Source organism: Diadema antillarum, unplaced genomic scaffold (genome assembly GCF_040938485.1).
Source record: "Diadema antillarum isolate AM-2024a unplaced genomic scaffold, OU_Dant_1.0 seq00001671_RagTag, whole genome shotgun sequence".
In the NCBI taxonomy this organism is placed as follows: Eukaryota; Metazoa; Echinodermata; class Echinoidea; order Diadematoida; family Diadematidae; genus Diadema; species Diadema antillarum.
This window is the reverse complement of record NW_027272368.1, coordinates 429,250-455,000: the sequence shown is the minus strand read 5'-3', so window position 1 is coordinate 455,000 and position 25,751 is coordinate 429,250. Positions and strand designations below refer to the sequence as shown.

At 37.9% G+C, this 25,751-nt stretch overlaps 1 protein-coding gene across 1 annotated transcript in view; it reads left to right on the top strand.

The window, feature by feature from the left end:
* Positions 1 to 25,751, top strand: part of LOC139711584 (probable vesicular acetylcholine transporter-B) — a 66,594-nt gene that overhangs the window by 4,291 nt on the left and 36,552 nt on the right. The window contains exon 2 of the mRNA XM_071623465.1: positions 17,226 to 17,269. The gene's annotated coding sequence lies outside the window, so the exon portion shown is untranslated. The remainder of the gene's footprint in view (positions 1 to 17,225; positions 17,270 to 25,751) is intronic.

Genomic DNA, 25,751 nt, shown 5'->3' with positions numbered 1-25,751 from the left:
CAAAAGCTTATGATTCTAGATTATAAAGTTTTTACTCTTTATTTATCAACATGAGGTTGTCTTGTATTAAACTAGGAAAGATGCATACTGATCTCTTATTGTTTATGGTATATACACCTTGGTGTTGGTCGGTCGAACCTCGACTGTAATACTAGGAAATTAAACTCCATACAAGGAAGTTGAGTGGCAGATATTTACCCGACTGTGGATGTGCACTTTGCACGTTTTGGATACAGAAACTCATCATTAGTTGCTCTGTGCTAAATTTTAGAATCCATCAGAAATTCGTGCATGAACAAACAGCGAGAGAAACAGCGTATGAAGACATTGCTGTATACTTTATTCACTGTCATTACTCTCGTTTCAGTTGATCTACTGAAAGTGTGTATGGCTTTGTATGTGCCTGTGTATCCAATATATGTGAGTTTGAATTATCCTTCATGGTCATGTGCACATTTTGATTTAAATAAACCTTGTTAAAAGAGCACTCCAAGTAAGGAAACAAACAAACTCCTACACAGAATGTCTCTATCGAAATATGCTATCTAATAAAGATATGAAATCAGTAATTGCAAATATGTTGAAACTGAAGAGAAATAGTACTGATGAAAGCCAAATTAACAAATTATGAAGTATGTTCGTCTCATATGCTTTTTTTCTTGTTGTCATGAAACTGTATCGTAAGTCTATTCAGTGTTTGTTTGTTTGTTTGTTTGTTTTTTTTTTTTTGTTTATTTAGGAGTTTGTAGTACGCTGAGAGCAAGGTAGCGTTCAGTGCATATCAGTCAAATCGAGCGAATCGTTTCAATATCTCCAACGACCGGCGGTGCGTAAATCGTCGGCTTTGATCGTTTAGATGGAAAAATGGGTCTTGCCAATATACTAATGTCCCCGACCCTATCATGTCAACCTGCTTTGCAAAATAGATGGCCACAATTAATAGAGTTCATACTTGGCTGCGGCCGTCTCACCATTCGTCGCAGAAATATGCTCGATGGAAATCAGCCATGTTGGATACTAGATTAGAATATGTCGACCTGCCATGTGTAAGGGGTAAAATGAGTATACATATTTGTGGGATGAAATACAAGGTGTAAACCAAACTATGTGCACGGTTTCTAAACGTTTTAGCTAAAGATCCTTCTTTTATTTTATCTTTAACCCCCATCTCTGTTTGTATCAATAGACGATTCGAATCATTTTAGATGTTCCTCAGTGATCTGAAATAACCGCAGTGCAAATGTATCGCTGCAATGAGAAATGATGCGTAAGTGGCTTTTAAAGTCACTTACTGCATGTTAATGTTTTTTTTTTTTTATGAGTCACGTAACGTTTCCCTATATATGGTCTACATTTATCCACATCAAGGCTTCAAATCTGAGAGGAGACTGAATACGTTGGTATCCAGAAGATGTCAGCGTGGATAAGGTAGTTTCTGCCTAAATTATAATTGCTTACCAGCAAGCGACGGACACGCTCAGCTGCACACCGTTAGGTTCCGGGAAATTTGGATGATCAGTTGTGTCGCCCTTTTGTTGTCTCAAATTCTGCTCTGAACTGACACGTAGCAAGAGGCATAGTACAGCTGTACGTTGTAAATATCACCTGGTCACTGCGATCAACATGTTTCGATAGTGCTTCACGAAGATATTGCTTGCTGCATGTGTTGTATAACGTTAGAGTAAGTTTGATATTGCAATTTGCAGTCATTTCGCTACGCTGAATGAAAGCTTTGACAGATTGGGTAGGTTTCAGAAGATTCTACGAAGGGGGAAAGTGCCTTGAAATTACGGGACATTGTGGTTTCTGTAGTTTCACGATATTTGTTCCTGCGACAATTGCTCCCATGAAATATCTGCACTCTTAGCCAGATATGAATTCTACCCACAAACATACATCTAACCCTAATCCTAATCCTCACATGAAACTAAACCTAAATCCTATCACATCCCAAACCCTGACCCTAAGTCCTTGGAGAAAATGAGATCGCAGCAACCGTCGGAGGAGCACATTTCGTGTTACCAGATTGTGTACTCAGCATCCCTTACACAAGTATAGTATTACATGAGGACAATGAGAGTCAGCCCTTTAAACGTGGATAATAATGATATTCTGCTATGCACCGTACGTCTAGCTGATAGTGAATGAATGCCCTTTTTCTTTTAATAGCATAATTCACACACACAAATAAAATCTTCGCCTTTCGATAACAAGAAGTGTGTAAAGGAACTGAAATATAAAACCTTGTCTGGACACCTCATTTTATTTTTTATACGTAGTTTCCGCTTTTCTCGTGTCATTAACTGCCCATTATTGTCAACCCCAAACCCTGGCAGCCCCATGGAACGAGTTGTTTTCGAAAGTCAGTGTGTTATTCCTCGCGTGCGAGAGGAGGGAAATTGACATTTTGCTGGACAAAGTCGCGTTGCCTCTTCACAAGTGATTTTCTCATGGTAGAGTGACCATTTTCACTGGATTAATGGCAAGACTTGCTCTTTCCAACCAAATCTACCTCATGCTATAATCGGGCTTTCGGCGTTTACACCTTGGTTGTTGTTTTCTCATTTCTCTCTCATGCTGAAGTGCGAGGATGAGTCTATTTAGATATCTACCACTGATATAAGAAAGACAAATGTTAAGAGCCATGTGTAATACAGAAAGACTGAGATTACTTGCTCGATAGTGGATGACGAATGCAATCTAATTGCCGCAGAAACTAACCAGGTAAAATGAGTTGCTGACCACCCTGACATTAGTCAGTATTCGTGGTGACTCAATTGGCAATATCAATTACAGAGAACACTGGACACACACTCCCGCACACACACACACACACACACACACACACACAACACACACACAAACACACACCAAGGCTTTGATTATACTAAAAATCCACTTCCATTAATGGCGTGTCTCACTCATCATCTATTTGAGTTGACGCAGGGAAGAACAAGACTTAATGACAGATATTCATAATCTCATTGATGAGAACGAGCCTTTAATGATGCGGCGTAAATCCGTTAGGCTTGTTTGCCCGGATATTCTCTCTTTTTAGCAGGCAATCAAAAATGTTTACCCACAGTAAAAGAGCAAACATTTTTCACTAATTGCAACATTAGAGTGTAAGATGTCTTTAAAATCCCTTTGGCAAGGTAAACTATGGCGATGGAATGATGTCGTATTGTTATTGGTAGTGAACACGGAAATGTTAGTTCTCTCTACTGACACATTTGATATTACAAAGAGCATCTCAACGGCAGTTGTTTTGATCTGTGACAATTTTACCCAACACGTCTGTTCACAAACGAGCGTTATGTAAGTTTTTATTGAAATGGCGTCTTTCGTCAAAGTCTTCCTTCAGTACATTCTCCATTTCTATTCCTCGTCTAGCTCCTTGTACATTGGTTTGTTCCCTCCTCGTATATTTATTTCATTATTCATTTTTTTTTCATGTGAGCATACCTATAATTAAACACAATGTTTTCTTTTTTTATTCTAGGCCTATATAGCAATTTGTTAACCTGGCACTAATTATTTTCATTGGGATTTGTGTCTTGAATCAGTGTCGATGTCCCAGGTTACTACGTCATTATTAATATATTCATCCACAAACCTCCTGCTCCAGCCCATTTGCATGATGCCATCATTTTGAATTCAGGCAGGATACAAGTCATGTCTTTTCCACTTTCAAGAATAGAAACTATTAATTTTGTGCTTCTCAAAAGACTGAATTGTTATATTGAGATCCTAAGCAAATCAGGAAAGTGAACATTACCTGTGTAATGTCTCTGCTGTACGCATTCTTGTATACGATTCCTAGTGTGATATGACTTGTTACACACGTGTTCTAGAATTACGTTTTGGGAGATGAGATGAACACCATATCACACGACAGGACATTCTACATGGCGTCGTTAAGAATATTTCCTAGCGCGGCACCATACACATTGTGTGTAGGTCCTCTCTAGTCCGAAAGGTTGATTCCTAGTCCACATGCCCGTCGTTAGCAGTTGATAGAAGTAGTGCATTTTTAATGTCGGAGTTCAGCGACTCGAACCAGGCGTGTACTCACGTAGTCCTGCAAGTAATTGAATCAGGTTGATTATCATCCCGTTACAACGACGCTGTGTCAACGTATGAAGGGTTTATATTGGAAGTCCCAGAGCAGAGGGGATTAATTCTCGGAACGTGGATGTCTCCTTCATTACGAAGTCTCATTACCAAAGATGCATTCTGCTATCACCCGATACGAAATCCATGCCTAGGCCTATATAAAATTGTGCCCTTTTCCCATAGAACACGAAAAAAAAAAAAGATACCGTGTTTCTAGAGTCCGATATGAATTCAGCCCAGGTTTAAACCTTCTTGATACCATATAAGTTGTTGTGTGAGTGACCAAGTCAGCAAAATCGAGAAATGTCCAATCATGTTATCTATTTGTTCATTTTTATTTGTTTATTTATTTATTTATTTATTTATTTTTTTTTTTGGGGGGGGGACTTCTTTGGATCATGATATAATTGCCAGTTTGATTACCGTATATAGCTTAAAATAAGAAATATTACACAATAAGAAAAATCTTGCAATACCGAAAGCGGAAAATTTACGAAGTTTAAGTGAGCAGAGGCTTCCTTTGATTTATATAATACTCTTTTCTTTTCGTGCAATAAGCACAGCGATCTTCCTCACTTTACAACCATTTGCTTCGGGCGCGATTCGTAAAAATGTCACATCAAAAATGCGATGAGAATATATCACACGTGTAATCACTGGCTGCTGAAAGTCTGCTAATATCGTTTGCCATCGAAGTCTGCAGGTCCGTGTCAAGTTTTCTCAACTTCTTCTCAAGGCAATTTCCTCCCGTAGAGACGTGGTATCAACCTGAGCCAGCTCGAGGCGTGTTTCCCACGTGTGTCATGCCGTCACGCCCCACATCAACACATATTAATATACCTACTTATTTTTGTGAAACAGAATGGGGTCACAGGTACTTTTAAGTTTACTGGAGGAAAAAAAAATAAAGACCAATGCCAAACAAACTCTTTCTTTTATTCAAGCTTTTAAATACTCCAGATGTAGATGCAGGAAACGTCGCCATACGTAAAATGTATTTTCAGTTTTGTTTCCCCGTTTTGTTCAATGAGAACCAGGGCTTGAAACCCTCTCACGATGTTGTATCATAACTCAAGTAGCATTTCCTATCCTTGACAAATCTAATGCGGCTCCATTCTTTCTGAACTTTTGTCATCTTTATAGCTTCTACTTTCTTTCAGCTTTTCGTACCCCCCCCCCCCCACCACCCATGCTGCAGACTGTTGGAGAAGCTCTGTTTGATTACATCTTTGGTGTGAAAAGTCTCTTTATGTACTCGTTTATATGAGCTGGGTGAGCTAAGGTAGGCAAGTCATAAATCTAAATGTCGACCCACGACAGAAATGTGAGAAATAAGCCATCCGACAGAGTGATGAACAATTCAATCAGATTGGCCATAGCTTAGTTTTTTATCTGGCAATATTTTTTTCGCTGACATCTCACCCCTCTTAATGCTAATAAAAACGACAAGACATGGTACGAAATGACTTCTTCTTGCTCCACGTCATCATCTTCTGTTGCTGCTTCATTTTCTTCTCTACAGAAAAAAAAGACACTGTTACCCTATGAGGAATAAATGAAGGGGTCGGTGCAATATAGTGCTAACCCACACTTTTGTCAAAATCGAGTTACATGCATTTTCATAATCATTATCCTTCACTCTAACCTCCGTAAAAATATCATATCTTAATTCAACCAATAAGATGGTAAAAAATGCATGCATTCATGTTTTATTAATGTACAATGTATGGACTTTTCGAACATTCAACAGCGATTATCTCAAAATGACTATTGTGTGGGTTAGCACTATATTGCACCGACCCCTTCAAATATTTATTGTGACTTATATAGCACACATTTCGCCAGTTTTCTGTCTAAAGTGTTTCGTGCATTTGTACATTTGGCTCTGATAAAAGCAAACAACAAATCCTCTACATGTGTCGAGGCCCCTACAGACCCCTATGAGAGCAAGGCCCAGTGTTCACCAAACATCCGCGGGCTGCTTGGCGGAGAGACTTGGTAATTGTATCACCTGCTCCTTGGCGAGCCTCCTCGCTTCCCCTTCGTTTTGGGGCGTTATTTTCTGGCTGGGTTCCTCGCCCGCGAGCCGAGTAAACTGATAAATATGCATACCGCCTCTCAAGTGTATATCCGAAGGCTAGTGGGTTACAGCCCAGGCGTATCGCGAAGGGATATCATGCAGGTTGAAGTGCTTTGCGTCTTAACTGAGAGCACAGCAATGAGGCTCTTTTACTGCTGCTGACTCGGAAGATAAAACAAGTCCAAAGAGGAATCATTGTCGCCTCTGCTGAATGAGATTTGTGTTTCACGTGAATCTCTGCAGCTTCCTGATTTACTGACGACTGGTTAACCACTAACGTCCGGCAGCAAAGCCTATTGTCTCAATCTAACCCGAATCTCTAAGGTGTTTCTGCAATGTGGGGGTTAATATGGCCAATATGTATCGACTTGCCTGCCCTTAGGCTTCGGAAAATACCAGCGGTTACCTTCCTGCGTATCTGCGGCAAACCGTGTGCTGTGACGTGCAAGCAACGGTAAAGTCAAACAGTATGGGTAAAGTGAGTGAGTACAGCGGTATTTGACAGCGCTGCTGAATGATGCCTGGAATATGTGGAATTAAAGCAAGCACCTCTTTCTGTTGACTCCTACCTCCATCACACCCCATCTTTTCATCATCAGCTCTATCGGATTATAATGTCCTAGCTGTTTCTCAGGGGAGATTAAGAAAGCCACCAAACATATGAGGCGATATGACGGGTTAAACTATGCACTGTACATGGCATCCCTTACTCGGGTAGGGACCATAAGATACTTTCAATATGAGTAGCAAAGCAGGAAGCTGTAAGTGGTTGACTATGTCAGGATTTAGTAACTTATTTTCAATGTCATTTCATTTAGAATGGTGCTTATACAGTCAGTTCAATAGACTTCAATAAGAAAAACCAAAGTAGTTGCAATCATCTTCATGATAAGTCACCAAAGGTTAACCAGTCTTCAATGACGCTCTTGTATAGCGGTAGAAATGTAACGCCGTGGAAATTACAGAAGATTTTCATCAGACTGATCGCGACACCATGGAGAGTGATTAAATTATGGATAAGTTAGGTTTATATTTAAGACAAGGCTAAGTGGATAACCATATACACACGAATTGTGGCGATGAAGAAAGGGAGGTCCCGGAGAGGGTCAAGTACTGCATGATATAGGCTGTATCACATAAAGCCTGTCACCATTTCAGTCAACACTCATTGGTAACGAATGTGTTTACAAAGTATACGCACAGGAAATTCATTGTTTCTTCTTTAAAACGCCCTCTTTCTATCATTACTTTGATCGTAATTTCTCAATCCGTAAGAAGACGTCTCATATATAGATAGTCCTAAAGTCTAGCGTTAGTACAATGTGCGAAGAAAATATAATTATCTAACTTGCCTTAGTTTTAAACAACTCTTTATTGCTTTTTGGTTGTCTCAGTGTTTGGTGGTTTGTGACACACACACAAAAAAAAATAAAATGGTTACCTAGTACCAAACATGCAATTCAACATGTCAAAAATTTCATGTCACTGCTACGTCATCCAATATGCTCCAAAATATTGCCTTACATGATTTCTGATATAGCGTTTTCTTTCTTTGGAATACACCTTAGACACCTTCAAAGAATATGTTAATATCTTTTTACCTTCCTGAAAGTTCTTAAACTCACAAGATAGTTACAGAATTCCTTGTTATGGTCAATTTCTAACGGAAGAGAAAACCATCAGAGAACAGTATTCTCGTGAAATCGGTCGTGAACTTATCGCAGACTGATCCAATCCCAGTCATTGAATCGAGTTTACGTCTCAATCGGTTTCCATCAATTCTTCGACCGTACAGTACTCGAACATGATAGACATTAAATGGCACAAAAGTCACCCTCCTCCCCCTCACTTTATTCCGAAGAAGACAGTGATGAGCGCCTAACACGACAGTCTTCAACTCTCACTGGTTGCTAGGGCAACGGTAAAGTCGGGCATTAAGGAGTGGCGCGTTGCCGGCACTGGAATTTTACAAGAGGTGGGAAGAGAAAATTGCGACGTCCGACTAGAGAATGCAGTTAATTTGTTTGTGTGGTTGTTTTTCTTTCTTTCTTTGGTCGAATCCAATTGTGAGGGAACGACGAGATGACTCGCTGAACTGATACTCAAATCGACTTGATTAAGTTCAAGTTTACCTCACCATTTTTAATGAAACAGTGTTACAATACATTAATAAGATGTAATGTCCGCCTCTCAAAGATTTACAACAATGCTGCAATATTATATTCGAATTCCAACCCAATATGAAGTTCCATCCATTCTATATTCTAAATAGCATCACAGTCATTTTCATGAGAATCTCTTTAGTATGATTGTGACGAACATTTAAATGCTATTCTTATGCTTTGGCATGCTTGCTAGCAAATCGATAAGCCAACTCACCAAAGGCTTATTAAAAATACAAGCTAACAGCATTGTGTTATCCAAGCCGTTACCACGGACCGAAATGTGATGGATTCCTCGGCCAAAATGATGAAGGAGATAATTTGATGCCATGGAACCGTTTTGTGTGCTTCAACGTAAGACGGATGGACTCACGCTCAAATAGATTAATTTCAGCAGCATGTGTTTATAGTAAATTGCTTCAGTCCTCCGTGCTGTATCATTAATCATGCCTGTTCACGCTTCACCGCGCTTCTGCGATAGACTGGAGGAGGGGGGGGGGGAAGGTGGCAATCAGTCTATAACAATGCAATAATTACATCTAGTTCAGCAGCTTCCACTTATAGCCCGGTGAAATTAAATTATGAAAAACAGAAGACTCCCTGAGCAATACCAACATTTGTACCTCCATTGGAGTGGCTTGCTTCAAATACGACAAATTAAAAATTTCTGAGAGCTATGTAACATTTACGCTTCTCCTTACAGGCATAGGCGTGACCAGGATCCTAAAATTGGACGTAGTTTACTGTTCATTTCTTTCTTGTGTATGTGTGTGTGTGTGCGTTAACTGAGGAAATAATGAATGATGATTGTTCAATGAATGTTAGTGAGAATATAGATGAAACTGAATTAATATTGGGAAAATCTGAAAGTTTGAAAATAGGCATTTTCCTGACAATCCCTCAAAGTCATTTCAAGGTCACTGGAGCAATACTTTAATTTGAAAGTTCAGAACAACATGGTTATTACATCAACACTAAATATGACAGGTCCTATCAGAAGCAACATTTAAACAGCGGAACAATGCTGTGTGCCTGTTCGACCAGCCTATGCTCCATCAACCGCACCTCTTTCCATTGAAAGGATGTCAATTAATAATTGAAACTGCCATCTCTTTGGGATGCTGTTTCTGTCGCAGGAACAATGGGAGATCTGCAACGCCATCACGTTTTAGATTTTTTTTTTCACCCACTCAAACTCGACGTCTGTATGGAATGAATGAATTAAAACAAATGTAGGAAATACAAACACACACACACACACTCACACACACTCACACAAACTCACAGACAAGTAACGATTTGAATCGTTTGATAAAAAAGATCAATTCAATCTTTACTTTCATTTACGATGTATAGTGTATACATAATGAATTGAAAATAAAGATTGAATTAAATCGTTATTTACATGTATTTCATATCATATATGTAGATAATATGAACAATATTATTCTACTAAAGTATGGACATAAAACAGTGAAAACATTGAAGGAACAAGGCGATATAATGAAAGAAAAAGGAAACATTGGAAAAACAGAGAAGCTAACAACAGGAAGATAAAGAACATAAGCTCAGTGTCATACTTCTCTGGGTGTATTTGATCATGAAATGGTATATGTGTGTAAGAAAGCCAAAATAGACTTGTTATGTTACACTTACCCAACAACAGAATAATTATTAGCGACTAGAAACAAATTATTATTACCAAGTTATTAATACAATACAATGAAAACCATTACACAAATAAAAGAAAACACCTATGTATGAGATTGTCATATAAAGAAATCCAAACAAATTTGTCACTACTTACTATTCAACAGTTATAAAAATGTTTTTTTTTTAAAGAAATATTATCGAATTGTATATCAAAATTATTCAAATATGAGACTTTCTAAAGGGCTGGACCAGTATAACATAACGAGTATTTAGATAAATTGATCAATTGAAAACATTCAATAAAGTGGAAATTATTTAGAGATCGTATATGATGATTATGTATATCATTAGAATTTAGAGAATTTAAAGAAAACATACTTGATAGATAAGGTGACAAACTTTTAGCATGGTAACGTTGCATGAAGAACGTATTTGTATTACTTTAATTTAAAAAAAAGGAATTCATTACATGAAGTAAGAAGAAAACTTCTACCCTGCATCTTTCATACTCGGTGTTTTTTGTCTTTATTCTCCAATTTCCATTGTGTTTGAAGGAAAAAGTGATACATTTAATTTTTATGCTTGTTTTTCAGCTTCCATCTCTTATGTCTGTGTCACAGAACTCCCATATATCTCTGAACAAATGTTTAAACCTTCTTTCCTTCACACCTATACGACTCAGTGGATCTTTCCGAGATCAACTATCCGTTTTACACGTTCAATATTTATACAATAATTTCTGGAAAGTGGCAGATTACTCAGGTAAATTCTAAAGCTACCTGCAGTGTAAGATCTCAGAAATACCGTCACTCCCTCTTTGTGTGCAGTCAAACGAAAATTCAATGTGAGGTTGACTTTTGTTTTCTTTTTGCTAGGATTAGCGTCCAGCAGTCGCTAGTTTGAAAAAAAAAGATCTAATTGTAAAGTTTTTTTTTTCTGTGAATGTCATTGAAAAATGAATGCCATGTCGAGATATCAAAATCTATAAAAAAAAAACAAAGTCTTATTTTCTTTTTCGTTTTACTTTTATTTAAAAATATCTGTGATGGTAGGATGGGTCTGTAGTGTCTTCCACCCAGTATACTACCTTAAAAAAAAACAAAAACCGCACACAATCACACAATCACACACACACAGTGACGTCACAATCGAAATCTTGCAGGAAGAAGTTTGTCAAGAGAATCATTAGATGACATTACGTTTATTACAAAAATTTATAGAATAAACATCCGACCTATACCCACTTTAGACTCCCAACTATCTGCAGATAAAATTAATACACTGGTGTGAAATTATTATCTTTATGAGGCTTCTGGTATATACCTCTAGTAATCAATTTCATCAACAAGAGCTATTGGATGTAATACAGTGACAAAGGCAACGTCAGTCACAAATATTTGCTCAATTTTATGAAGTGAGTTTATTTTTTCACAGAGTTAATCTATTCAATTCATAATCGGAATGAATTGAGAGAGAGAGAAAACAAAGAGAGAAAGAATCGTGCTTTTCTTCTCAAATTCAAATGTCAGAAGTGGCTCCTCGATGTTGATAAAGGGTTAACAGAACTTGAATCAGACATTTCTAATTGTTTTGACAGACACTATTATTCTGCTCATTTTTAACGTACAAAATGATAAATATCCAATGGGTAATAATTTCTTGCGAGATGAACTAATCAATTATTCATCAAAATTATTGTTCGAGCAGAATAATCTGATAGATAACGATCGTCCCCCTGCTCATATCATGACATGGTACCTACAAAGACTTGTCATCGCAAATTGAATATGCTCGTCTATAACAATACACACTCTTCCACTTCTACTTCTTCTCCTCTTCTCCTCTCTTCCGTTCTCTCTTCTCTCTCTCTCTCTCTTTCTCTCTCTCTTAATTTCTCTCTATTTCTATTCATCTATCTCGAACCTTCCGCATTCTTAATTGTCCATTCCCGTGAAGCATATTTTTTTTTTTTTTTTTTTTGCGTTGGATGTACCATGATATATTCTGCCGTCACCTAGTTACCGGGGAACTGGGCGAACATAATTTTTGTCTCGCTTCATGGAGCAGCGAAGACTGAGATGAGAGGCGGGTGATAGAGAAAGAGACAAATATTGAAGAGATATATAGAGAAAAAGAGAGATGGAGGGAGAAATTGTGATGAAAAGCGGGAGGGGGAAGAGCGTTGGGAAGAGGGGGTTGTGAGAAAAAAAGGAAGAGCGCAGATGGGGGAGGGAGAGAGAACTTATGAAGGAGGGAGAGAGAAATAGAGTCAAAAGGACATAAATAAACAGATCTGTGGGGAGAAGGAATGAGAGTCAAGAGAGAAATAAGGCAAGGGACATTTAGAATGTGGAACAAGCTGACACCATTACCTGTGACATATGACGACTAGCTGTCTAGAGGCTGTGCTGGCAAGCTGGTATTATCACCTATATACCATGTTTGAATTCCTCCACTTTACTCTATAAGGTGCTTGCATGTCTGTGTATGTCTGTGTGTGCGTGTGTATGTGTGTGATTAATAAAGATAAGAATGTTAAGGAAGTACAGATGCTGTAGACAATTAAGAAGAGATAACAGATGACTCTTCCATTTAGATGGCCATCACTAAAATGGTTTATTTGAAAATAAGATGTGATTTTACTAACTACCTAACAAGACAATCCGCATGTGTCGCTAAAGATAGAATACGGAAACTGCATGTATGTGCATAGTTTGGAAAAAAGAAGCAAACGCATGAAAAGAAACGTGCGATTACATGAAAAACGACAACAACAACAACCAGACGCATGAAAATAATCTTCAACCCAAAGCTGTTAATTCCATAATCAAATATTTCACTAAGATACATTTCTTTCATACAAGGATTGTTCGGGATGACCAGGAATTTTGCCGGCCATAATAAAAAGCAGTACATACAAACTGCATTCCAAGTAGAAAATGTGAAAGGATAAAACCTGTAAAGCTGAATCAAGTAGTTTGTCAATAGGTCCTGCTAAGAAGAAAAAACAAATCATTACATTTTAACACACCACTAAAGATATTTCCTGGGCCTTATATTAACATGAATAAATCCCAAATCACACCTTAAATAACCAGTTGTCGTGACCTCCCTTTCTTCATGGAATTACCAGAGGAAAATTGTCACATTTCTCCGTAGGTGACTTTTTTAAAACCTTGTTAATGGCTTTAAGGGGAATACATATTTCAAACCCTGCTTTTTAGTTTTCCCTCTATTTTTATTATTGTTTTAATGAATATCATGCATCTTTAATCGGCTGTGCAACTTATTGTGTAATTCTACTTAATCGTTCTATATCTAGAATATCTATATTAATATGTTTTGTACTCTTATATTCGTTGTTGAAAATGAAAATTTATAAATGAAATGAAATGAAAACATTCATTTTCCCGTTATGATTATTTGTACACGTTAGACATATTTTTCCCCATTTTCCCATTAACATGTCCCAACAACATGCATCAGATACTGTATCAGTATTCCAATGGCAGGAAGACCGTATCTCCTACCCGCTAGAAATGTGAATCACACAGTTCTTGATCTAGTTCCGGCCACTTAAGGCAACAATGGTGACTGAAACAAATATGTCGTGTTAGTCTCGCTCCCAGCTTCTTCAAAGTGTATCCTCATACTCATAGACAATAAATAAGTATTACAGGATCAAAACCAACTCCTCAAACTTCATTGAACTTCAGCTAGTTCATTCTCTCGAGAAGGAGAGCCTCTTCTGAAAGGAAAAATTTGGCGCATGAGACAGACCGAGTTCCATTTTGTGAGAAGGACATACTATTTACATGTCTCCAGGAACTTGTTGCAGGGTATTGACGCTGTCAGAAATAGGACACGAGCCGAACTTCCGGCGATCCGCAACGCGTGACATTGCGTGTATCCTGTTACAGCCAAAGAGCATACAGGGTCTAGCTGTCGCCTTCGCTCACTGCCTATCATCATGCTCTACCATCAGCAAGCAAACCACGAAATTGAAAATCGCACTGGAATTAAATAAAAACAATACCTTCCAATCTCTTCAATAAAGAATAGAAAGATGCAAAAAAAAAGCAGTTGTATGAATATCACGAATCTCTGTTGTTGTTATTCCACCTTCCACAACTGGGTTTTGTAAAAATATGTTTGAGTATACACTGTATATCACTGCACTAGTCTTACGGTAACTTTATAAAGGAATGAGTTGAAAGTGGAAAGAACGCTGTACATGCTTTACTTATTTCTTATTCTTGTTATAATGAAGGATGATTTTGATAGCACACACACACACACACACTCAAAAGACTTCCCTTGCCACATTAACCTAATGTAACGACTCATCTGCTACTGTGATATCACCTGATAGCATAGAGTGATGATATTTTAAAGCCAGACTACAGGAAAAAGAATTGCAGCCATTGTTAAAGCCTCTGTTTTCTTTTTCTTCTCTCTTTTCTTTTGCTTTTACAGACTATTTGAAACGCGTAGAATAATAAAAGTCTTTATAATACATCAGAAATGAAATGATTTTAACTTCAATTTCTCATGAGTAACAGTGCCTGTATTTCTTAATATAGTAATGAAACAAACACGTGGTTAAGTATAATGATTTATATAGAATAGGAGCTTTGTTTGAGCAAATCTAGAGTGCGAGAAAAAAGAAAAACGTTCACCATCTGTAAACTAAGTAAAGCACAAGAGAAAAATAATGTTTTTTTTCTCTTGGCTCGGCATATCATCCTTTACAGGAACATGTCATTTAGAAGTTGACATTTCTAAATTATTCGGCAGAACTCCATTGCTTGGATATAGGACATGTGTATTCCATGATATTCATGAGCATCGCTCTATTCCGTATCAGTACGTGTTATTCCGCCTTGATGACTTGTTGTACTTTATCGACTTAGTGACTGCCTGTTGTGACAATTTCAGGAAATAAATGAACTACATTTCACTCCGTTGATTTCATGATCGTGCCACTTTGAGAAAGATTCACGCGCCGCGAAGGAATCGAAAACTGTGCAATCAGAGACAATACTGCTCCGATTTATTTTGGTGAAATGGCGTTCTTGGGTAGTTCGATATCTTCCTTAGATCGTGCTTGCCTCCGATCAAGAGACAACTGATGGGGGGGGGGGGGGCCTGGTTTATTAACAGGAGTCTATTTCGCCTTTACCATGGACAGGCACACTAAATGACGAACCTTTAAATATAAAGAAAATTTCGTCCAAGAACAAGAAAACGCCGGCAGTTAAGGCCTAGGAGTGGCGATAGGAGTCTGTAATTGAACGATAGACACTCCAATTAACCAATTATGAACCGAAACCTGAGATACACGTATTATCCAGGCAGGATGATTGTTTGTTAGTCGGGTACTCGGAGGACATGTTATCGGATATGGATAATCTAATATCGTTGGATATCCGAGATTGAAGTATACAGCTTGCAAAAGAAGCGTGGTGTAACGCAACGCTGTCCAATGTAACATGACGTTTTCTTGAGCTCACGATGTTCATGACACTGATTCGACAAGAAGTGAAGATAGTAGATCTCACACTCATTGATTTTTATTAAAAAACTGTACACCAGGAGGACAAAATCCCATATTGGCTATACTTTTTTATTGACTAACTAAAAACGTTTCATTAGAAGGAATCCTCTCTTATCTCCAATTATTGTTTACACTGTTTTTTCCTGTAAAATGTGTGTATATGTGTGTGTTTTAACGAATTCTGCATTTCTCTCAACCCTAGTTTAGTTTGAAACGCATCTCTACGAATATCCTTATAAGATTTTACACAAATATACCAAAAAAAAAGAAAGAAAACTCATCAAGTTGCCCTGCAGAAACGTGGATCAGTTGCTAAAACATCGCAGCTTTAGAATCATTAATTTAAAGAAAAAGAGATGAATAGTTATATGTGCATTTTGTGGAATGTAAGCTTTATAATATATATATATATATATATATATATATATATATACATGAAGAGCTTTGTTCCAAAAGGCGCTAAATCCATCATTTTTCTATGGATTTAGCGCCTTTTTGAAGCAAGGTCTTCATATCATAACATACATACATATATGTATATATACATACATCATATAGATAAATAAATATATTTCACTTGGTCGTATTTACATTGTAACTCACGTTTGCATTACTGTGGATGTATTTCTCTATGAAAGGGGAGACCAAATACAAAGCTTTGCCATGCAGTTAAAACTCGCATGTGACACAGTTTCACCTCCGTTAGCTAAAATGCTTTTTGGCCATCAATTAAATGCAATGCTTGTCACCGGAAATGGCCATTAACGTCTTTTATCGTATCCCAGCTAACGAAGTCTCATGTTTGAAGTACGTCGCACATTGATCTCTGGGCAACCCCGCCGCATTTCAATTAACAGTCATTAATAACGAACATCATGACTGCCTTACAATGGGCTCCCTTTGCGGAACACTTCTCTTAACGATCTGTTTGTATTGCAATAAAGTCACGAAAAGTGCATTAAATAGTTGCAACTACCAGGCATAATTAGGCGGGCAAACGCTAAAGGGAAATGTGTAAATTAGCCGAAATCTTCTCGGATGGTCGTGACTCAGCATACGTCTATAGTCAAGTTTTGAAATTAGGACTTGTTCCGAAATAATCCCAGTATTCAACTATCAGTCTTAATATTTCACTTTGTTTCATTAAGTATTTCATAGTGCCGATTTTGATTCATGTTGATGAAGATGCCTATGTAACGAATACTGTCATCCTTGTTATCATCAACTACATTGTCATTTTTAATTATGTTTTAGCTACTGTCAATGCCATAATGAATTAAATGCATCATAGTGTTGTCCTTGCATCTGCCATTAGTGCATGGAAAATTGTAATGTCAATTAACACGAGAAAGGATAAAGACTAGCATTAATGGACGTATCTTGTAAACCCAGGTTAGTAAAAGGAGAGCGGTCTAGCTGCTTGTGGATTCCTCTTTTGGTTTGTATCGTCACGTAATATATTTCATTTCTGGTGATTTCCAAGTCTTACACTTTGTCTTATTTGGACAATCAACCTACTATCCTGCCTTTAGCTACCTGTACCAGAATCTTGTTATCATTATATCTGAGGAACACAAATATAACCAAAGGATTTATTGCACTTGATGCGGTACTTTAACTCAAACTAATCATTAATTTCTATATCTTTACCTTGCAGTTGAAAACCTGTTGAAGCCTTTGGTGATTCCTCGAAGTCTTCAGGTAAGATTTCCTCAGTGAAGTCAAGGAGAAGGATAAGAAAACTTGAGACTCTTTATCGATATTGTACTCATGTCGTCTTAACTAGGGTTTCCCCCTGTGCAAACCACCCTTTAGGCTGTAAGGGAATATTTAAGAAACTGAGCATTAATATTTCTGCGATATGCATCTTTAGTTTCTCAAAAGAATTATTCATGATAATATGAGGTTTAATTGTCAAGATAGCATTCGCTGCCAACTTGAAGCTCCGTGACCTTTGTCGAAAGAGGCTAACTTCTCATGATCGTGACTTTAATGATTTTTGGATGGAAAGTTAGATTGATTATGTCAGCATATTGCATCTGATAATTGGCAATGGAGCTCCCAATGGATGTGAAAATGTCAGGGAGTCTCCATACTGCATTTCCAATTATCACCTGACGGCATTTGTTCTATTCCGTCCATCTGCCTTCTGATTTATATCCAGCCAGTAAACAGCACAGTTGTACCTCGTGGATTCCTCATTTCTTATTCTCAGTTTGAATACAATGAATCAAAATGATTACTTCTTTGTATCCCGTTCAGAAATATAATTGTGTTTGGGGTCAAATCATATCTGAGAAACTGGAAAATGTTTTAAACCTGGGTTTGAAACAAAGTGCATTATAAATCTTAAACCTCAAAACACCAAGCTTGACCTTAAAATCACACAGTCAACCCCAGTAGATTTCATGATAAAGTCTTGACAGAACAAAAAATGAGAAATCGATTTAATGCAATATAGTCATTGCCATTTATGTATGAGATAGGACTATTTTCACTAAATTTCCGGTTCGATGTTGATTTACTAATATCATAAGCATTGTGCTTGACAAAATAATGAGAGAATGTGTCAAATCATATAGGCCTCAAATTTCAGTGATTTTGCCATGTTATCATACTCTGCTCCTTGAGGAGGTCAATATGGGGCTCGTTTAGACACTGTTAGCCATGGTCTACATGGAACAAATGGATAACGCCAAGACGGGCATGTGTAAAATACCAGCACTGTATGAAATATCGATTGAACTGGATTGATAAACAAGCTGTATAAAAAACATCCAATCACGTAAGTAAGAAACAACAACGATATTTCTTTTTGCATCGTTTATTAGCATTCTACTGGTACTACAACCCCAAAGGTATTTTCACCTTTCCATGCATTTTCGAAAGAATGTACTTTAGTTTTCGTCTGTGGCGAGGCGTTAACTGAAAGATTTGCTTATAAGCTGTGCTGAATTAATTATGACTAATCTAATTTGTCGTAGTTTCTAACTTCGTAAAGCATTAAGTGGTTTACAATGAATCGGAATATACCACACACCTGTTCTGGGCAAGCATTGCGGGCCAGTCTTCTCCGTATTGTGCTCCACGTGTCCTGCAGCTGAATACAGCACTTTACCTTAATGCCAATTTCGATTCATTTTGAATTCAAAGCGAACGTACTGCCTTGCAAATTGACAAAGGTTAACTAGCACTATAATCAATTATGAATGGAGGCGCGTGTTCTTTTGATGGGTTAGTCTCCTCATAGGCAACGAGATTCTCACGGCAAGCAGAATTATCCATCTAGACCATTAAGACGAGCTGAAGTCGTTTTGTGTCTACGTTTATCCACAAGTGATCCACCTGCGGTACTTTAACTTGCTTCCAATACACAAGAATGTAAGTCATTATAATATACAAAGTGCTCCATTCACCATCAGTCATAGAATTTATGAAGACGATTCCTAGAATTGACGTGGAGCGATGTGCAATTTTTATATACTTGTGGCGTCCAGATAAAAGCTGCACACACACACACACACACACACACACACACACACACACACACACACACACTAACCAACTAACTAATACAACAACTACAATTTCGAGTCTTCTGCAAACAGCTGGAGTATTCCAAATGGAGGCTAGAGAACCTGAGGTTTCCGTCGCTGTGGCCTAGTTTGTGGCAAGTTCTGCAATTGAAAGGAATAAATTGAACTAAGATTAATTTAATGATTTAATAAGGTGAGAGTACTTTTAAAGAGTAACATCATGGTGCAACCACAAGTAAGGAATTTTCAACAAAATCAATTAAATGATATGATTGTAGCAGGTCGTTACGGGGCCTACCAATTGCTCTAAATATTAGTCAACCCGATATACTTTGGTCAAAGTTTTAATTCCCCATTTCCCCTAAAAGCTCTTGTAATATCATTATCATTGCCACTTGTCGGTGTGAATATCGTTGAATCATGTCCAAAAGCTTGCGGAATAGCAAGTAGGTGTATTACATCTTAACTCCTCACGGATATTCCCTTCTTCATTTATTCATGACTGTAGTGATAGTAGCGATGGTATTCGTTCATAGGTGGGCCCGGAATAATGCGCTCTGGCAGTAAGTTAAAAAAAAACCAACAAATCATCAGGATGATATATCATAATCCCATTATTCATGTGAGATGGTTCCTCAAAACTCGATTGCAAGTCAAAATGCTGTTTTTTGGTGTGTGTGTTTGTTTGTTTTTTGATTCGTGGTTGCTGGCATGTTTTGTAGCATCACTCTCGAATCATTCCTTGTGCTGACCTTTGTTTTAGAACACTATGAAGATTCTTGTCAGTGGGTAATAGGAACATCAGTTCGTATAATCCCTTCAAAACAATAACGATAAGTAAATCTTGTGTGTTCCTGATCGTCGAAAAAAAACACCCCAAACCAAACATAGAGAAAGCAAATGAAACAAGAAATGAAAGCCCTCTAGTAGGGGCTTGAAGAAGTATTCATTATACTGTCTCTTGCATTTCCAGACAATTCTTTCTTCGTGCAGATATTACGCATTCAAGTAGGTCTATGAATTGTGTAAAATGTGCATAAAGGTTTGTCTGTAGGCAATGGACTTGTATGGCCTTACTACCAGAGATATTAAAACAGCGATAAATGTGTAATGTCAAACCACCAGTAATGGTAAACGATACTGTCTGTAGATGAAGGATCTTAGAATACTGCAGGTGTGTGCTTTCTATAATGTAATGAGTGTGAAGAAATTCAATCAAACATTCAAGATCCAAGATTCAAGATTCAAATTTATATTCACTTCAATTAAATAAACAAAGAAATTATATACATTGCATATGTACAGGATATTTGTAATACTTGCAGAATGTGATTTAACAAAGTACATATGAAAATGAGAAGTAGATGAAAAAAAAAACCTCTGAATGAACAAGTGTTTAACTATCATTGTCTTACTCAAAATTTGATCGTCTCTTACCCTTTTCTGTGCCAGGGACTTTAAACAGTGTGCATAATGCTATGTGGTTTTCTGTGCCAATCAGCACTAAAAACACTCAAGGGGTAATAAAGCCTCTCTTACGTGTTCATTGCCCAAGATTTCTCTTTCCCTCTCCTTTCTTTTTTGTCGGTTTGTCTGTTTGTCTGTCTATTTGTCTGTCTGTCGGTCTGTCTGTCTCTCCCTCTCGCTCTATCTTCTCTCCTTCTCTCTGGTTGCCCTTTTTGCACAAACCGATCGAGCCGAGTTAAACAGAATGGCTCGCGCTTGAACTGCGTGCTCAACGACCGTCAAATAGGCTGATACAATTTGTCAAGGTGAATTTTACGGTGCGTCCGTCAAAAATAATTCGCATGGTAAGTCGGCTAGAAGGCTGAAGGAGCCCTGTCCTGATCGGCGCTTACGTTAGCTTTCAACGGGACTGGCTGTAAATTTCGATTCATATTTGATGACAACGTATAGGAGTCAGTGAGTGATTTTTGGAGCCCTTAGGGGTAGGAAGAGGTGTCCATCCGATGGACAGTGTGTTGGTGGTGGAAAAGTCTCTAATCTACAGATTAGCCTGCAAGTCATGACACTTCACAGATTACTATAGTGACTTCCCTGAGTTAGGCAAAGTGCACTTACTCAGCAGACGAGCTCGACTGCCTCATTTGAACACGGTCTTCTTATAGGCTTTCATGGTGTATATATCAAGCATAAATCCTGTTGTCATATTTTGCATAGGTGCAAAGAAAATTTAACAAAGTGGGAAATTAATTTTCACTTAAACGCGTTGGAGGGAAAATCTCGGATGTTAACCAAGATTTAAATTTGCTGAAGTTTATTTCAAAATATCTCTTGAAAAGGTCTAAATTCATTAGAAATACAACTTTAAATTTAAATCTTCGAAGTAGTAACTTTATTCACAGGGCCGTGGGCAATGAGATTGGTATCCTTCCCTGCTTTTGTAGGTCACACTACTTTATCAGTAATTTCCTCAATTGTTATTAATTCACCAGAAAAAAAAAACACTCAACAAACTTGCACTTTACATGGGCCGTTGCAAAGACAAACATGTGACTACTATCCATACAGGACGATCTCCGATACACATCTTACCAACTTTCCCGTCGAAAAGTAGGTGGTGACTTATGTAGGCCTTACTTTCAGTTACAAAGACTTAACACTGCCTCTTCATCGTATTCTTATAAGTCCGAAACATCTGGTGATAGGTTTCCATTGATCTTCATAGTCTTCTATCCGAAAAGTCTTTCATCAAATAAGTCATAGAATATCAGAACCACAATGTCTCTCGCATATGTCTCAAAATTCATTATCTACTTCATAGTTTGCATCAAGGGCTGTAATTACCAGAACGTTTAAAAGAGATATATCTTTCTAATATGATTTGAAATATGTTCATTAAGTATTTCTCCATCTCTTTCTAGTTAAAATGTTGATGACTGCAATGTCATTAGACTTTATAGCGTAACACGTCTAAAAATATCTGCGGCGCCACACTATAACTCGATTATATACTTTAACCTTAACTTTAACTTCTCATTGACTTTCCAATCTAATAGTTTCAGCCGGCCCTCATTCATATCCATTATTTCTCTTTCATAAAAGAGAGAAGGCTCCAATATGTACTAGCATAGGGAGCTGAATCTCTCTAGTGCTTGTTTTGCCTGTAATTCATTTTGAAGTTGTTATCTTGCCAAAATGAGAAATGAAAATTGAAATGTGACGGTCCCCTTGTATCTACTGTTCATGAAATATTCATCGCCGATTATTTCAAGCCATAACAAAATCTAATTGGCTGTGATGAAAACGTCGGCAGAGACCCTTACGTTATAACTTTACATGATATTACCTGCGTGGGACCAGCATGGCATTATTGAATTCGATTTGTATGTGAATAGTAGATATTGGTATATCAATCATTCTGGTCTAATAATCGTTAACATGCAGCGGAAACTACCATGGCCGAACGTGTTAAGGGAGCAAGGGGGGTGATTATGGTGGTGGGGATAGTAATAGAATTGACTCTGTTCCGAGGCACAAGAATACCGAGGTTTAAGCTGCCTGACAAAAACGTGCTGGGACCGGCGTGTCTGTGAGAGAGACACGTACAGCAGAAAACATTGTAGATCAGAGTATGTCTCTTTGCAGGACATGTGACAGAGGATAATAATATAAATGTCAATAAATGATGAACAACATTTTGTTTCTCTGTACGAATGCGAGGTAAGAACATCAAGTCAATTACTAATCACGGAGAATGGGTAGAACAAATTACAGAGTTGGAAGTATGTTGCGTTAAATGAGAGTGCAGCGTTGTGGAGGGCACTTTATTTATCAAATCATTCACTCCGCATTATGTTTTCCTTTCTTTTGATTAACCCAGTCTATCCATTCGGAACCGGTTCACCTTTGTTGCATTTTAGTTAACACGAGTTTTATGCGTATGACTACTACGAGCATGACCGAAGCGAGAAGGCAAACATAGACATATGGATCTACCATTTCTATGATCTCATTACGCTACACTCTAGAGACCTCATATGGGTGCCTCGGTGCCCCGCCCTTTCTCACTAGTCCATGATATGCATACAAATAATGATGTTCGATCCAACTTTCGGGCTTAGCGCATCTAAAAAGAGTACTTAACATGCATCTCAAGTGTAACCATGACAGATTGTTTTACAGCTAAGCTCTTGTGGTGATATAGAGTCTTTGCTTCCTGCTTCCGATTACCAGGATCTCATCATTATCACATGTCCGAAGTTGTGAACATTGACTTATTTTATATCGAATGAAGAATGCGCATCGCAACTTTTAGTTGTTCTATATATCAAGAAACCATTTCAGCACTCCTTACCCGAAATGGCTTTAAAGAACACCAAAGGTCAGGGGATGAATGTTTCATTATTGGCATGCAAGCGATAGCCAGTCACCGAATACTAGCTGTCAGAGGTAATGTGAAGAATTTTCTTTCGTCGCTTTTGCGCTGGGAAACAAGACCTAGCATGAAGTGAAAGATGCGTTTATAGGTATCAGCGTGTTTGCTGTAAATCAGCGGGACGTGCCGCGGTAGTTTGGGTGACGAGAAGTCCCTTCTGATGAACGAGTCTCCGCCGTGAACGTGACCTGACGTCACCCCCTGGACCCCACGCCTTGCAGAGGGCCTGACCTGGAAAGGAGGGGGGGGGGGGGGTGGGGTGATTTCTTGACATCAGCATAATGATTTTGTCCAAGAAATCAAAGGGTATAAGCTGTCATTTGAAAATGTATTGAGTAAGTTTTACATTCTGGAATTACACTTTTAATTTGACCAATCACAGCAAACTTTGACCAAACCAGAGTGCAACAAAGTAGCGGTTTAGAAAATTTTTGTGTCCCCGTGGTTTATAACATTTTACTCAACTCAAAATGGGTTCATGACAAAGCTAGAAATACATCTAAATCTATAAGTAGGCGAAAATCAAAGCGAATGGTATGTATTTATAATTCGAGATCCGGATACGGGCCCTCATATCGTGTGTAAAGAATCCCATAGAATGCGATGTATGTTGCTGTTGATAATGGTAATGGTAATGTTAATTGCTCTTTTCATACGTAACCTATGAAAATAAAACGCAAGTATGTTAGAACCGTAAAAGTAATGCAGTTTTGTTTTTAACCATTCTTGTAAAAAGGTTGATAATTGTACACTTCAGATTGACAGATTGAGCTAAAAGTGATGGTTATGTACCTACTCAACAAAGAAACAAGATAAGAGACTCTGGTTTGTGAAAGAATCCTGTGGAGGCCTCCATCTTGCCCATTCTACCAGCCCGAAAGATTCTGACACAGTTTTTGAGATGACGTCTTCAGTCGCCATTATGTCCCAAGAATCTGACTCCCTCAAGACGAGACTGTTGGATGACTCTTGGAATCACTATTGTCACTTAGTTTGTACATTATCACCATCATTGCACAATTTAGATACAATGATTATTTTACCGGCATTATCATTCCTGTCAAAACCATTGTCAGGCTACTCTACGTGCTGTTCTAAAGTTGACATGAGTGATTAGCAAACGTACCACGACATATTTTGATGGAATTCATCGTCTTCATGGGCTTTTCCGCTTTCATGAAAAGCTGGGAGAAAAGTAGTCTGCATAAAGAAAAAGACCTCGACAACATCGACATTTATTTCATTTTTATTCTAACAGACGGGGGAGGGGGCGGAGTAGAGATTTAGATGGATTCAAGTGTATGAATTTCTTTTGCCTATGGTCTAAAGTGGAGGCCTACAGTAAAGTACAATCAAATTATTTCATCTTTTAAATGAGCCATAGTGACTCAAGATAGGCCTCAAAACCCGATTCAGTGATTCTCAAAAATACTTGACGCTTGAAGTACTGAACCCTAAAAGAAGGTATAGAAGACATGAAGGCCAGCTTGATATAAATTCAATACTTTCCATAAAAAATCTAGAAAACTTATAATCGATGTTTTCCATTGTTAACAAGAAGAGAAGAGCATTTCGTTGCCTCTCCATGGTAAATTCGATAAGCTGACGGCATTTTACAGACATCATAATGTCTACCTATCTGAGGCGTGTAGAAAGGAGGATCTTTTCTAGCAGAATGTATTCCGGGCATGTCTTGTGCACACATTACGAACTACGTCAAACAGACGGGGAATAGGGGAAAAAGTGGCAATTCTTTATGCGTGCCCCTGATTATTACTCGCCATTACCTGACTAGCTGTGTACAAGGGTACTCAGGGCCAGGGCCTCTCAGGATAAATTGAATTAGATATGTTTTTTATATCAGTATAATTTAACTGGGTCTCGCGACGATGTGTATGAAATATTAAAAATGTCGGAGTATTCGGTGGTCGCTCGAGTCATACTACATCGTGCATCAGAAAAAAAAGAATAGATGTACACTATAATTCATTGCACAGACCGACTGACTTTATTGCCTTTCATACTCTTTACTTCATATTTCTCATCATACTAACTAAATTACCAATTTGTTTACTCGCATCGAAAAGCTACGGCCTACCTTTTTTTTATATGTGTTCTTTCTACTAAATCAGTCATGCTTCATAAGAGCAAAAATGAAAACTTACAATAAAGATGTATTTCATGAAAAAAAGAATATGATCGTCATAAACTGAGAAATGTCCTTGGTGCAAAGCCACAGCAACGTCCA